At 36.4% G+C, this 14273-nt stretch overlaps 1 long non-coding RNA gene across 1 annotated transcript; it reads right to left on the bottom strand.

Annotated features, from left to right (window-relative positions):
* Positions 1–6662: 6662 nt before the first annotated feature.
* Positions 6663–7842, bottom strand: LOC135207014 (uncharacterized). The gene is made up of 3 exons (XR_010312865.1): positions 7639–7842; positions 7395–7491; positions 6663–6911 (listed from the first exon to the last, which is right to left on the bottom strand). It is a non-coding gene; the product is annotated as an uncharacterized LOC135207014 (long non-coding RNA).
* Between the last annotated feature and the right edge of the window lie 6431 nt (positions 7843–14273).

Here is a 14273-nt window from a genome sequence, read left to right on the forward strand (position 1 = left end):
GTTTTTTTCACTTTTAAAATATTTTGCAGCCATGATGGGGTTCTTCAAACAGGAAAATTGTGCTTATCCTGGACGAAGAGTGACTAAAAACTGAGTTACAAATGTCACCGTTTCTTATATATAGGCGGTGTCAAATGAATGTTAATGAAAATCCACAAAATTATCTTTCTCAAATACCATTACAAGTGCTTAAAGTCCTATATGACAAAACTACCTAAAAACATCATTTAACACCACGTACCCTTTTGCTTACAGTTTGTAAACAAATCCCAGGATCACAAAGTTCTCAAGATCTTGTTCATCTTTGTAAAATTGATCTCTAAAGCAAACGAGTCATTAAAGTTATTGATAGAAATAAAAGATTTTCATTTCTTCTAACATCATATTTTCCATATATTTATGTCTTTTTTCAGAAAGGTTATATTGGGCTTGGTTGTTTAGATTTTAGAAATTTTCTGGGACCGAATTTTCTGAGAATGAGATTTCAGGACCGAATTTTCTGGGACCGAATTTTCCTAGCACCATACGCAACTATATACAGAATGAAAAGAGCCTTTAAGGTTAAAGTTTTCTTTTGACCTTCGACTAATATCCAATATTCGCTGGCGACTGCAGAGTTGCAAAAGGAAATATGTCATCAGGAATCGCAACTGATTTTCGTCCCTAAGCTGGTAAGACAGTATAATTTATGTACATTCCACTAGACCTCTAAATTTGATTAAATGTCTCGTAGAAAGACTTCCGTTATTGTGACAATGTCGTTCATTCTGTAGGTCACAGGTCACCAAAACTTAATATTTCAGACTATAGAGCCATTCAGTGAGTGCTTGCCCTCCTCTACAATATTCTGTTATGTATCAAAAATTATTGATGCCATATTTTTATCTAAGGTAGACTGCAATATTGCAGTGCTAATGATAAATAAAAAAAATGCAATAAATATTTCAACTATTTCAACATTCTAACATATTCCATGAAACAGCGATATGCTGGTTTGATATATTCTTTAACACCTAACTTGACTGAGCAAGTCAGTATTACTATGGTAGATTCACATCAACCATGCATCTGATATCTAGGCAGTCCCTACGACGCTCCTGATTGGCTGTTGATAAGCCAATCACAGTGCTGGAAACTCTCAATCTCTCCGAGAGAGTTCACATAGCGAGGCAAGGATGTATGCTCCACCTCTCTTGAAGGATACGTCTTTCAAAAGTATCTCTAGGAGATGTGGAACATACATCCTGCCTATGAACTCTCGAGAGAGACTGAGGCGAGTTTCCAGCACTGTGATTGGCTTATCAACAGCCAATCAGGAGCTTCGTAAGGGACTGGCCTAGACATCAGATGCACGGTTGATGTGACTCTACTATAGGAGTGATTTTATTTGACACATTACTTGAATAAGAAAAACGGGGTTTTATTGATTTATAATTGTACTCGTTTAACAGCCTACTTGATTGAGAAAAAGGGCTGCATTTGGCTAATATCATTTTTAACACTGAACTTGATGTAGCAAATCAGTGATACGTCGATTTGGGATATTCTTCAATAAACTGTCTCTCTTGATTTTAAATGTTCATTGATACCCATTTCTTTATCATCATACCTGTATCAGCGACCATGATACATACATAACTTTCGCCTCTCTCTCTCTCTCTCTCTCTCTCTCTCTCTCTCTTTCATAATAATGGGAATAAATATAAAACCTATTATTGATCAAATGCATGAAATGTAGTAAAAGTGGTATACAAGAGAAAATGAAAAAAAGAGTAAGAGAAGAGAAGAAACAAGCAAATTTAATGTTGCATTTCTAAAAAATAAAAATCAGGAAAAGGCTCGAAAGCGCTTGTTAGATTCTACTCCAAAAAAGATCCTATAAAGGATGCCAGATGATCCACACCTCGTGATATTCCCGAGAATATCCTATTCGCGTATTTTGGACCCAGGTTTAGAAAGAGTTCACCGAGCGTCCTTGGTCTTAACTTTATTCGAACATTCAGTTACAGTGTTCATCATCATTATCATTTTTGGCTATCGACCTATGCATGAAGGAACGCTGTCGCTATAAAAGTATAATTGTAATTATCAATTCTATCCCATGATAATTACAAGATTGAGTATCAGTTTTGTCTTCGGATTAACATTTTTCTTTTTTGACGTATTGAGGAACAATGAGGCATTCAAAAACACCATTTTCGATGATGTGAGAAAATATTCACAAGGAACAAACTCGATAAGTTGAGTTAAATATAGAATTTAGGCCAAAGGCCAAGCACTGGGACTTATGAGGTCATTCAGCTCTGAATGGAAACGGACAGTAAAAGGTTTGAAAAGGTGTAACAGGAGGAAAACCTCAAAGCATTCGCACTATGAATCATCAAGTGTTAGGAGAGGGAGGGAAGTAAGATGAAGACAGAGAACATGAAAGGAGGCGTAGTAAAATGAACGAAAGTGGTTGCAGCTAGGGGCCTAAGAAGGGCACGCTGCAAAGAACATTAAGTAATGCCTACAGTGCACCGCATGAGGTCACTGACGGCGCTACCCCTCCCCCCACCCCCCGATAGGACATAGACTTGACAAAAGAGATGCCACAGAACTGAAGGAGAAAAGAGGATGCAAAGCAACGCAATAACAAGTAGAAATAAGCCAACAAATAGATAAATAATTGCTTCCATAAAAATAGATTCTAAAGCCTCATGACGGTAGGAAAACAAACTATTGTTATTTACATTGCAACACTTCCATTCTATCCACACTTCTAAGAAAAATCTCATATATAAAGTCAAATGTAAAAAAGATGCTGATATTCTGTCCTATTGCCTCTGTTTTTCCTTGTTATCTCTGGTTGGAATTTTCAGCTCTAACGCCAATTAATAACACCAATCAATTAGCCTTTCTCGCTCTTATATAGATCTTACATGCACAAGGTTTAGCCATCTATGACTATGATAGAAAAAAACCATAGTATGCGAATGAACACAAATAACCAAATCAATGACAGAAATAGTTGGAAGGTATAAAATAAATCTCTTTGTCAATACTTTTCCCGTTATTATAGCATAAAAATCAGCTCTGAGTAAATGAACAGATTATTTTCGTTACTAAACCAAACTACTTGCCTGGGTAAGCACCTCACCCTTACTACTACTGTAGATATAGCAATGTCGTTGTTGTATAACTTGATGGACCCTGACTGACCACCCTGGGAAAACAAAAAAAAAAACTCAACGGGATTATTAAGATGACCCATTTTATTCTCCTTCGAGGAGAAACAACAACCAGGAATGTAGGAGCCACAGGCCACTACAGAAAAAAAATTCATTGTTAATATAAAGAACACCATTCTCACTATTTTAGTAAACTGAAGATGCTTTAATGATTACGTCAAGATGGGGACGCAATCTGGTGAAGATACAATACAACAAGTATATCACTTTCCTTCTCTTATGAAATTTGTTAAAATCTCGAGGGACTTTTCGTGGGAAGAAAAAGAAAAATTCGTGAAAGCTGTTGACTTATTTTTCTCGACAATCACCAGTTAAAAGGTGAAATAATTAGCAGATAAAAGATAAAGATATAATTACCGGGAAACGATCCTTGCCATATAGTACACAGTTGAAGAGATGCATCGAGCTTCAGAGCGCCGGTTAAGTGTTCAGCTTAAGAAATATAACGTCATATCAACGCAATGTGGCTTCTCTCGTCTAATGGGTTCCTGTATGGTCAGCATCCTTCTCCATCTAAATTACTTTAATATCATCTCTTGATTCACTGCCAACGAACACTTACCCAACTGATGACTAACGTAGGCAATGGATTTAGAGGTATGAATTTTATTTGGATAAATTTCTAAATGTTAGCAATGGAAATCGATTTTGGATTTGTGGCTAAATCGCCTTTCTTGTTTTCTCCGGACGTTTTGTCGAGATTCTGACAAGAGATATAGTTAGCAACATTGATGAATTACATGTAAGAAGGTAATTTATTCCATCAAAATTCATGAAGTAATCTGGTCGTGTTTCCGTTGAATAATGGTTAGGAGAATTATTGTTGTTACTTTTTAGTTATCATAAATTAAAAAGAAGTTAATTTATTTAATCGAAGTAAAACGTAAATATTCACAGAACGACAAGGGTTTATATGCACAACTGGAAACTTAAAAAAGAAAAAAAAAAAATCGTCCGTAACTGTAAGGTAAACGGGTAACAGATAAAATAAAAGTGGAGTAATATACCCAAATCAGTTAAAAAAAAACAAGAATTACGATAACTACGCATAGATATGGTATAAGAAAGACTCAATTCCATAAGAGAAAGGACGGGCACAAAGAAAACCATTTTTCTGTCCCAGAAGAAACACTTCTTTTGAGTCGTTCAAAGGCCTGAATGCATGAGAGAATCCGCCTGGGCCAATTCCATCTCAGGTGACGCTTCTTCAACGTATCGTTCGTAGAGGGTCACATAGAAAAGAGAAGCCAAAGACACTAAAATGTACTTTATTTTATTTATGCCTAATTTCCATGTTTTATCTGGAAGGGTCTTAGTTCGGGCGGGCTTCTTTGTTCCAACCCCAAAAGGACAACGTTTTCCGAAGATAGAGACACGAGTATTTTCAAGAATAACTTGGAAAGCTTGAACACAAATACGCTGATTTTTTATTTCTTTAATTTTCTATGTTGACATTAGGGGACGTCTAATCTGCCAATATCTTGCTCATGCAAGAAAGCATTTTTATCAACTTAGGTTGCCAAACTACATTGAGAAAGTAAAGAAACATGTTAAAACGACTAAGAAACTAGGTATCATTACGCCTGAATTCAAAGGAGGAAGGAATAAGGCGGTTATTTAACCTATCTAATTAAAATTTAACCAAGAGAGGGGCTTTTTTTTTCTTTGGGCCTGGATTTTTTCGCTTGCCTGTTGACTGACACACCATCCTACTATGAATATTTTCTTTTTACCATCTAAAAACTTTTCAGCGACACAATTCTCTGAATACTGACCTTTTCTAAGCTTCAGAACGACCTATCTAACATTTGGCCAAAGAATTTTAGCAAAATGAAACAAGTGGACATCATTACGTAAGAAACAGGACCTTACTACCCTTAATAAACTCAAGATAACTCGGCAATATCATATTTATACTAAACCTGATGAAGGCAAGAGAACTGTCATAAATGAAATGTAACGGATTATAACAGCAATGAAAACAGTTCTAAAAGATGCTACGAAGTTGAGAATACTGGGTGACATCGACTAAGACAACAAACTAATTTTCAGAAACGAGGACAGAATAAACCGGTTCTCCAAAACTTTTAAGATGATAAAAAGATATGCCAAACAACCAACGAAAATCTATATACAAGGTCCTCTTTGGGTGTTATGTATGGTGTACCAAAAATACACAAGGGTTAGGTATCCCTTTGAGACCCATCTATCATCCTACACTACAGGAAGTTATAAAATGGCTAAATTCTTGACAGTCTCACTAGAGATATAACAAACTTTTGATTTAGAGCGAAAAGCATTTTTAGCCGGGACTCTGACCTAACCATGCCAAGCTTCGATATTGAAGCACTATTCCCTAATATACCTGGGGGAGAAACACTGTATGCTTTTGGATATTTTTTATAATTTTAAATTAAAAATACAATATCCTCACTCTTATAAATACCCTCACTCCTACAAAGGTTCAAAAAACCTAAAATAGAGTTTGAAACTAAAACTTGCATGAAAATAAATAAAAAATTTAGAGGAATTGTTTTTCAATACCAACTATAATCCATCGGACGTTATTACTTAAATATGGTAAGTTACACAGTCAGTAACTTTTTTCACCATTTCGTGCAGTTTATTAGCACAAAAACAAAGATATTAAGTCAAAGTACCTAACATGCATGACTGTTAGTTTTTTTTACCCCCTAAGGACAAATCTTTAAACCCACCATTTCCCCCAGCAGTGCGTGAGAGTCACTTGTGTGAACCCTAGATCTATCGATGGCTTCCGAAGACACAGAAGTTGCTCTCTATGATGCAATCTTTAGTATGGAAAGTAATACGAATGAAGGTACATTAAAAACAAAAAAAAGTTACAGGGGAGCAGCTAGTGGCCGATGCTCGCTTATGGAACTAATCCCCTGCAAAGTCTAAGTCAAACTATGGTTCACATTTTTATTTACTTGATCAGGACGATTTCGTCCTCCATTCCACATCTTTAAACAGTTTCTCAAGTCTTAATCATATAGAAATCTCTAGGTATCTACTTCACTCAGGACGACCCAGATCAGTTCTCGCCTTAGTTGCTAGGCGAATTTCTGTACTTCTCTATACTTATATAAACTCACTATTCTGGTATGGACGGTAATCCCTCTCGTATGCTTAGAAAGGTAGTTTTTAAAATCGCAACCAAGTACAAGTCAAAACCGTTGTAATCAACCCTTAATACCATTTAACTCAAGTTAATTCTGAAAGTTTTATTTAAATTTCATGGGCCACAGCATTTTTATCGAGCTGAAAAAGGCTTTTAAAAGCGTAATCCATTTATGACGACTTTTAAGGGCAACTTCAAAATCACTACCATCAAAACCCATGACAGTATGAAAAGGTGCACACATTCAGAATATACAAACGCAATTTACATATTTAAACAAAACTTTTTCGGGGAAAATGAAATCATGAAAGCTAATTAATTTTCATGAAATCACAAGTTTATTGTCGAGGAAATCGTTCACAAATCTACGGCGTGCGCATAGCCTTGAAACTCCAGAGAAATCCTTATTACAGCACGTACAGGCATACAAGTGCCGTTGGTGTAGGATAAAAAGATATCTGCTATTGTGGAATGTGATGAGGGTCTGCCGATAAATTAAGCGTGAGTCCATTTATCGACTCCACCAGAAACTCGTCAATCTGCAATGCGAGACAAAACATCAGACAAGGTAAGGTTATTCAGTGCAAGACGGTCAACCCTAAGCTTTTAACCTAAATGGATTCGTTAAGTCATTTATAATAATGATTGACCTAAAATTAAAGAAAAAATACATTCTTACTTTACATCATTAAGCACGTAAAAGCTACCTCTTAAAATCTGTTAGATTATTATGAAAAACTTAAATATCTAATTTAGTTAAAGGTTTCTAATAAACATCCAAAGAAAAAACCAAATCTGGAAGGTGAACCTTTACTCGCCAAAACCTAAATACTAAAAACTGCTAGACTTAACATGTTTTTTGTGGGTTTAAGTTTAGAGAAAGCAAGCTCCACTCCTTGACATACGGCCAATTGCCGTATGTCAAGGGTGGCTCCTCCCCACATCAGGGGCTCCGCCCCTGATGGGGAAGGATTAGCTTGCAGAGAGATTTTGAGAAGAAACAGAAGTTATAAGATACTCACCATTTACAATGGTATAGTTACCATTCACCTCGTGGGGTTGTAGTCTTCAAACTCGTCTGGTTGCTGTAGACTCATTCTGTCCTTCACCTCACTGCACCTGAAAGATTAAGAAGAATTAAGACCCGAAAAAGTTCAAGGAACATGGGAGTTACAACGACAGAACAGTATGTCATAGACGTTATCACAGCCGACAAAATAAACGGGTGTGTGTTTGAAAACAAAACGGCCAAATATACAAATATACCTTTGAAACATCACAAAGTCACCCATCCAAAAATTCCGCTAATGACCGAACCCGACGACCATCCAAACTATATGGACACTCCATCGTTGCTGAAGTACACGATTCAAGATGCCGAGAAACGTAGTAATTTGAACACTAATAAAACTACGCGAGATAACAGACAAAGCCCCAACGTCACCTCACTACAGCTCAACGGTGCCACAACTGTTTAGCTCCTCGACTGCCCCTTCCGTCGAAAGCAGCGATCCCAGATAAGGAGACTAAACAAGGACAAAGGCCTATCACCTTCAAACTACCAGTTACCAGAAAACAGCTCGCAAACTGACCTATGGTTTGACTGATAATGCATATCGTTTTCATTGTCCCTTGCTGTACAAAGTAAATGATCAGCGGTGTGGTAAACGGAACAATACCTAGATAGATATTGATTGTGTTCCTTATATCATAAAAGACTGAGTAGTATTGATTAGTACTCTCTCTCTCTCTCTCTCTCTCTCTCTCTCTCTCTCTCTCTCTCTTCTTTTAACGTAGTATGCTTAGTTACTCTTTTTTTCTTTTTTTTTTTTTTTAAGAAAATATACAGTAACAATCCTTACAATTTGTAATATTTATATAAACATCAGAATATATTTTTTTTATAAAATTGTAATATTGTATATACATCAAAATATATTTATATAAATAAAATTAGTAATTAAAGTATATTCGCTACATTAAGATTTTTACTATTCGTCTAGGTATGCGTTTAAATTACAAAAATATTGACACGTCAATACTTTTTATTTATATTGAAAAGTATTGGCCATTCTACTTTTTATCCATTCAAGTAATTCCGGGTCATTACTTATAAATCTTAAGTATCTCCCATCCATATCCCTGCTATAATAACAGATATAGGACCCGTGCCGTACTTTCATCCCTTTTTTTCAAGTCGGCATCAAAATCTAACTTTAAAAATAAAATCCTTAACCTGTTACCTATTTTCAGTTTACACCATATTCAGCAAATCAAAAAAGCCAGATCAACAAATTTCTTAACTGAGGGACAGAAATATACCAAATGCATATAAGTTTCTATGCAGCCACAATACAGTCTTTTTCATCTTCTGTTTTTATCGTAACTTAATAGGATTCAGAAGCCAACAGATAAATATCTCAGCGTATATTTAAACTTCCCAAACCTCAGAGCAAGACCGTCAACTTTAATCTACCCTTTTCTATTTAGATTTTAGAGTTTTCATTTTTTTTTTTTTTTTTTTGAAATACGCAAAAATCTAAATCTCTATGCACAGGCGACTGATGTTGAGAATTGAATATCCGAGAATTTTGTTTTGGCGGTCTAAAAGATACACGAATAAACAGAGGTTAATGGAAATTGGGGGTCCACTGAAATCAGTCTGTTATTGGCATTGTTTATGACAGCTACCGACGAGCTAATGCATTTTTGCGATGTAGGGCAAGGAAGGTTATCCGTTGCGTGGTCTTTTGAGTTGCATCCAATATCGTCGAAAAGTAAAACTATTATTATTATTTTTTTTTTTATTATTATTATTATTATTATTATTATTATTATTATTATTATTATTATTATTGTATATTATTATTATTATTATCATTATTATTATTATTATTGTTATTATTATTATTTTTTTTTATTATTATTATCATTATTAGCGCATATGTTTAAAAAAGCTCCTAAATGCTCCACACTACTTCATTCCAGGAAATCTTTCGAGGCGTCCTTATTTTCATGTCAAAATTCTGTTGACTACTTTCTTCGCCTTTAACAAAATCGTCAACCTTTGTCGCTTCCGTCGTGTCATTTATTTTAACAACAATAAAACAACGTAGTAGGTTTGTATGAAAAATTAAACTCTAAGTAAACTGAGCGAGTTATTTTTCGCAATCTACCCTTAATGTAAAATATCCTTTCAACCTTCTGACACTCCAGACATGGTTATTTTTTGTTGGCCTCTTGGCCTGTGCTTGACCTTAGGTGACTAACCCCTGATCAGAATTCTGTACTGGGCCATTAAGGTAACATTTTTACCATCTGCATGAGAAAAAAGAGACCTGGTTTTTGCAGCATGAAGGCTTCTGCTCCAAAAGCAAAACTCAACGCTGACGTGAGGCCAGCTCATTGCTGTTCTGTCCGCAATGACGCATGCCTTGAGGTGCTCACTAATGGAAAATGAGGCGGGTACTCTCTAAGTGGTAAATTTAAAATGATAAAAAGATAAAACACTTGTCTTCAGTAGCTCCATTTTCTTTTGTTCTGCATGAACTTTAGAAAAATCTTATGAAAGGCAATTCCCAGAAGTGAAAAAGTAGTCGTAAATGTAAATCTCATATCAAATGCTGACTTTAAATAAGATTTTTGTTTGCGAAATCTATCTTACCAATAATAATAAATATGAAAAGCAGTTAAAGCAAAATGAAAGCAGAGATTTTTGACGACTATCGCAAAAGATATCTAGAGTCCGCAGGGTATATTAAATGTAGATTTATTTAGCATCAAAACTTAGCGATACCAAGAAATAATTAACTGTCAATAATTGAAATCAATATAGACAAAGGAGATGATAACTATTTATGTGTCATCGTTGAAGAGATGGTCAAAATATAGACTAGAGCTGAAAGGGGAATGAGTAACAAAGAAAGGGGGAAATGTTATGGAGGAACCTTTATTAACTTTGTACAGACTAAATCGACTCGTCACCTCGCTTCCAAACTTCATTATTATTCCAAACTTGTTCACGTTATCCTGATAGCAATATTCGAATGATAAGAGCAAAATATATAAATAAGGTTTACTGCCACTTTCAGTCTCATAGAAAACGGACATTTAAAGACAGGGTCGTTATTGGTCTAAGTAAATTTCTTTGAGACAATCTTGCCTGAGAGGTAGAGAATCTATTTATTCCTTTCATTCCAGAGAGGTCGAAAGATGCTAAAGGTGGGGACTATTTTTCCAGGTTTTGTGTTAATCCACCGTCACTCTTCCTCTCATAAATCCATATTGCCTGTTTCCCGATCTTTTACAATCTCTCTTAATCTCTATCCAGTACTCTCTCTAAAACTTTCAAATCCATGCTCAGAGCGGAGAAATTTATTATTATTATTATCCATATTATTTTATTATATTATTATTTTATTATATTATTATTATTATTATTATTATTATTATCATTATTATTATTATTATTATTTCAATAATTGAAAACTATTCACATGAATCAAGCACACAGGGGCCTCTGACTTCAAAATGTAAGGCAAATGGAAAGTAATAATCAAACATCAATCTGAATAAAATACCTATAAAAAAAGAAACCCACAAAATTACTGAATAAAACGTGTTTACTTATAAGCAATTACATTTTATTTTACTCAACACTCGAGTACTTTCAGGCCCTATCTGTGGCCCTTTTTCAAGAGATTGTGTAGGTTGTCAGCCTGGGTCAAGGACCCAGCAGTCTTCAGGCTGACTTTCCTACAAATCTCTTGAAAAGGGGCCCACAGATAGGGCCTGAAAGTACTCGAGTGTTGAGATAAAATAAAATTTAAATACTTATAAGTAAACACGTTTATACACGTAATTTTGTGGGTTTCTTTTTAATCTTTAGAAAAAAAACTGAAAGAAGTTTTTTGTTTTGGTTTAAATCCCTATTTTTATCATATTTTTGGTCTTTGGATTTTATGAGCTCTCAAAAGACACGTGTGCTGCCGCACCTCGCTTTGGCCAAGATTAGAAATGTTGAATGGTTTGAATTTATCGGGAGCATAACTACTTTTGAAGAAGGATCCTCCCCTTCGCAAACGAAAAAAAAAAAAAAATCAAACCTCGGCGCCCCCGTTGAGTTGATTATCTCCCTGACCATAATCGTCCCAAGATCTGATGAGCTGAAAGTCACCGGAAAAAGAAACTCGAGATGAAGAGCAAAACCGAAAATCGTGGATAAGCAGAGAAAAGAGAGGACATGTGGGGAGATGAAAACTTTGTAAGTATTATTATTTGTTTGTCTCTCTTCCTGGAAATGTGGAAATGAGAATACGTGTTCCTGAGAGAGAGAGAGAGAGAGAGAGAGAGAGAGAGACAGACGACAGACAGACAGACAGATAGAGACAAAGAGATACAGTCAGACAGACAGACAGACATAACTTACTTTAATAAGGTGAAAGGGCTTTGGGTTCCAGGCGGAAGTAGCATCAGCTTGCCAGCTAAGTAGACAGAAACCAGCGAAGGAATCAAATTTAAAAAGTGACAAAGAAGTAACCCTAAACAACCGAAAAGATACTGCAAAGAGCCTTCAGTGCCGACTACAGTGCGCACTCAAAGCCGACTGGAGGTTCCTTCTGTGAGATGGATACACTACAGATGGTGGAAATTATAATACTAATTATAAAATGATATATTTTATTTTATTATTTATTACAGATTTTCACAGCTCGTATGGAAGATAATGCACGGGAGGTAATTCTTACAGCAGTTGAAATCAAATTATTATTATAATTATTGTTTTATTATTCTAAAAGTAAACGCTCTTTGGAACAAGTTTGGTTAAAGATAATTGATACATCAGCTGCATTAATGCTATAGAGGTTTTTTCTTTTCTCTATTTTTCAAATTATGGTTTTTTTTCTCCAATGTTGCTTAAACTGGTGAGGAACGCTCCGGAGGTTGGCATGTCGATTTGTTACAACGTCTGGGAATTAGTTAAACTTTATGTGTATATTTCTCAAAGCTTAATGTCAATTTTGAATATCATTTGTGTCTGCCACGACATTTTTTCTGGGACTGAGCGGCGGGGTTGGTGATGGAATAAGGCTGTTTGGTTTTTGTTGATGCTTTTTGATAAAGCTGGCCTTATGCCAGCACAGGCTTCTTGCTCATAGAGCAGCCCGCAAGTCATTATTGGAAATTTCGGTGAGGTAAAGTGAAATGAAAGGTTAACAGGCAAGGTTACAAACATCTTTGAACCTAAGGCACCCATCAGTAGGAGAGAAAGAGTGATAGAAGCGAGTACTGGCGAGACGGAGATAGCAAGCAGAGAAAAATGAATTATTAATCGTGAGAGGGAAAGAACCAAAAATGTAAATCTCTACGGAGTATTTTTTTTGCCGCGTTTCATTTACTCGATCATGCCGATGGAAGAGATGGATGACGTAGGAAGAGTAATTAGTTTGAGAGAATGTTGGTAAAACTCAGGAAAGGCGAGGGTTGGTGGTGGACGATTTTAGAGGATAAGACGGTTGTTTTTTTAAGGCAATGGCAAAAGGGGAAAAGGGGAAGGGGGCAGATTCTGAAAGAGAAGGGTGATCAAAGATAATACCTCCACGGATAATCAAGGTTATTATCAGATCTGGCGAGCCCCACAGTCATTCACAAATCGCCCATCGACGAGCCGAATGCCAGTTCCTACCTTGGCGACGGGCAGGCCAATTGCACAGATATCCTAATCTTAATCTTTGCATATGGGCAAGTTCTTGAACCTTCGATTGAAACAAAAAGCTGCCTGACATTGCATTCTTCTCGCTGCTGGTAATAATGCTACTGCTTGGCTGTTCAACTGAGAAAATGGTCCCAGTTTGTTGTTGTTGATTAAGATTAAGACAGCCTTGTGCTGGCACTGGCTCTTGCTCCTGGAGCAGCCCGTCTAACTGGATTTTCTGTGAAGATACAGAAGCAGTGCTCTTGGAGGTTAGTTGTGAAAGGAAAGATTGTGACAGGTGGATTGCAAACCCCTTTGAACCCTACGTTACCCATCAGCAGGAGAGAAAGCTTTTTTGTTGCGAGTCCCGCCTGCTTTTGTACTGGGTTGCAGCGGGGAGTCCTCATGCCTCTGCTTTTCATTGGCTATCGACTGGGAGTTGATTGATGATTGGCTGCCGGGTTTTCTGCTCAAACATGAGCCACGATCGTGCGCGTTGTAGTCGTGCCGAAATCATCTCAGTAGCGTGACGTCACGGCGGGTTAAATTTGAATTGGCCAATAGCCGCATGACGTCACTGCTGGTATTATGATAGTCAAAGTCAGTCTCCGGTTATATTTTTCTTGAACTGGGGCGTTTTCGGCCAGCGATATGATGTTTGTTTGCCGGTACTGGTGTGTTTCTTCGCACGTAGGTCGGGAGCAAAAAAAGACCTCCTGTGTCGTATTCCAGGAGGAGTAGCGCCTAGAAGGCGCAGGCGGCGAGGGTCGGGTGTTCTCCTTATCATTCAGTACTGGCAAATAATACTGTCACGGGAGATTGCGTCTTCATGGGTGGAGTAGCAAGAGAGAGAGAGAGAGAGAGAGAGAACCCTTTATTGACTTTGATAACCATGATATTATAGTTGATCTGTAAAATTGAAATAAGGATATATAAAACCGATCTTGACCCTGCATTTGAAAATGACCTCCCGTAATAATAATAATAATAATAATCAATAATCAATAATAATAATAATAATAATAATAATAATAATAATAATAATAATATAATAATAAACTAATAATAATAATGTGGCGCCGTGGAGGAGTGAGTTAGGATCGTCAATGGACTTAAGTCAAGTTAAGCAACATTGGGGCTGGTCAGTCGTTGGATGGGTGACCGCTCTCCTCGGCGTTGATTCCTTGGGAAAGATCTTACCATAATT

The sequence above is a fragment of the Macrobrachium nipponense genome, chromosome 31 (genome assembly GCF_015104395.2).
Source record: "Macrobrachium nipponense isolate FS-2020 chromosome 31, ASM1510439v2, whole genome shotgun sequence".
Classification (NCBI taxonomy): domain Eukaryota; kingdom Metazoa; phylum Arthropoda; class Malacostraca; order Decapoda; family Palaemonidae; genus Macrobrachium; species Macrobrachium nipponense.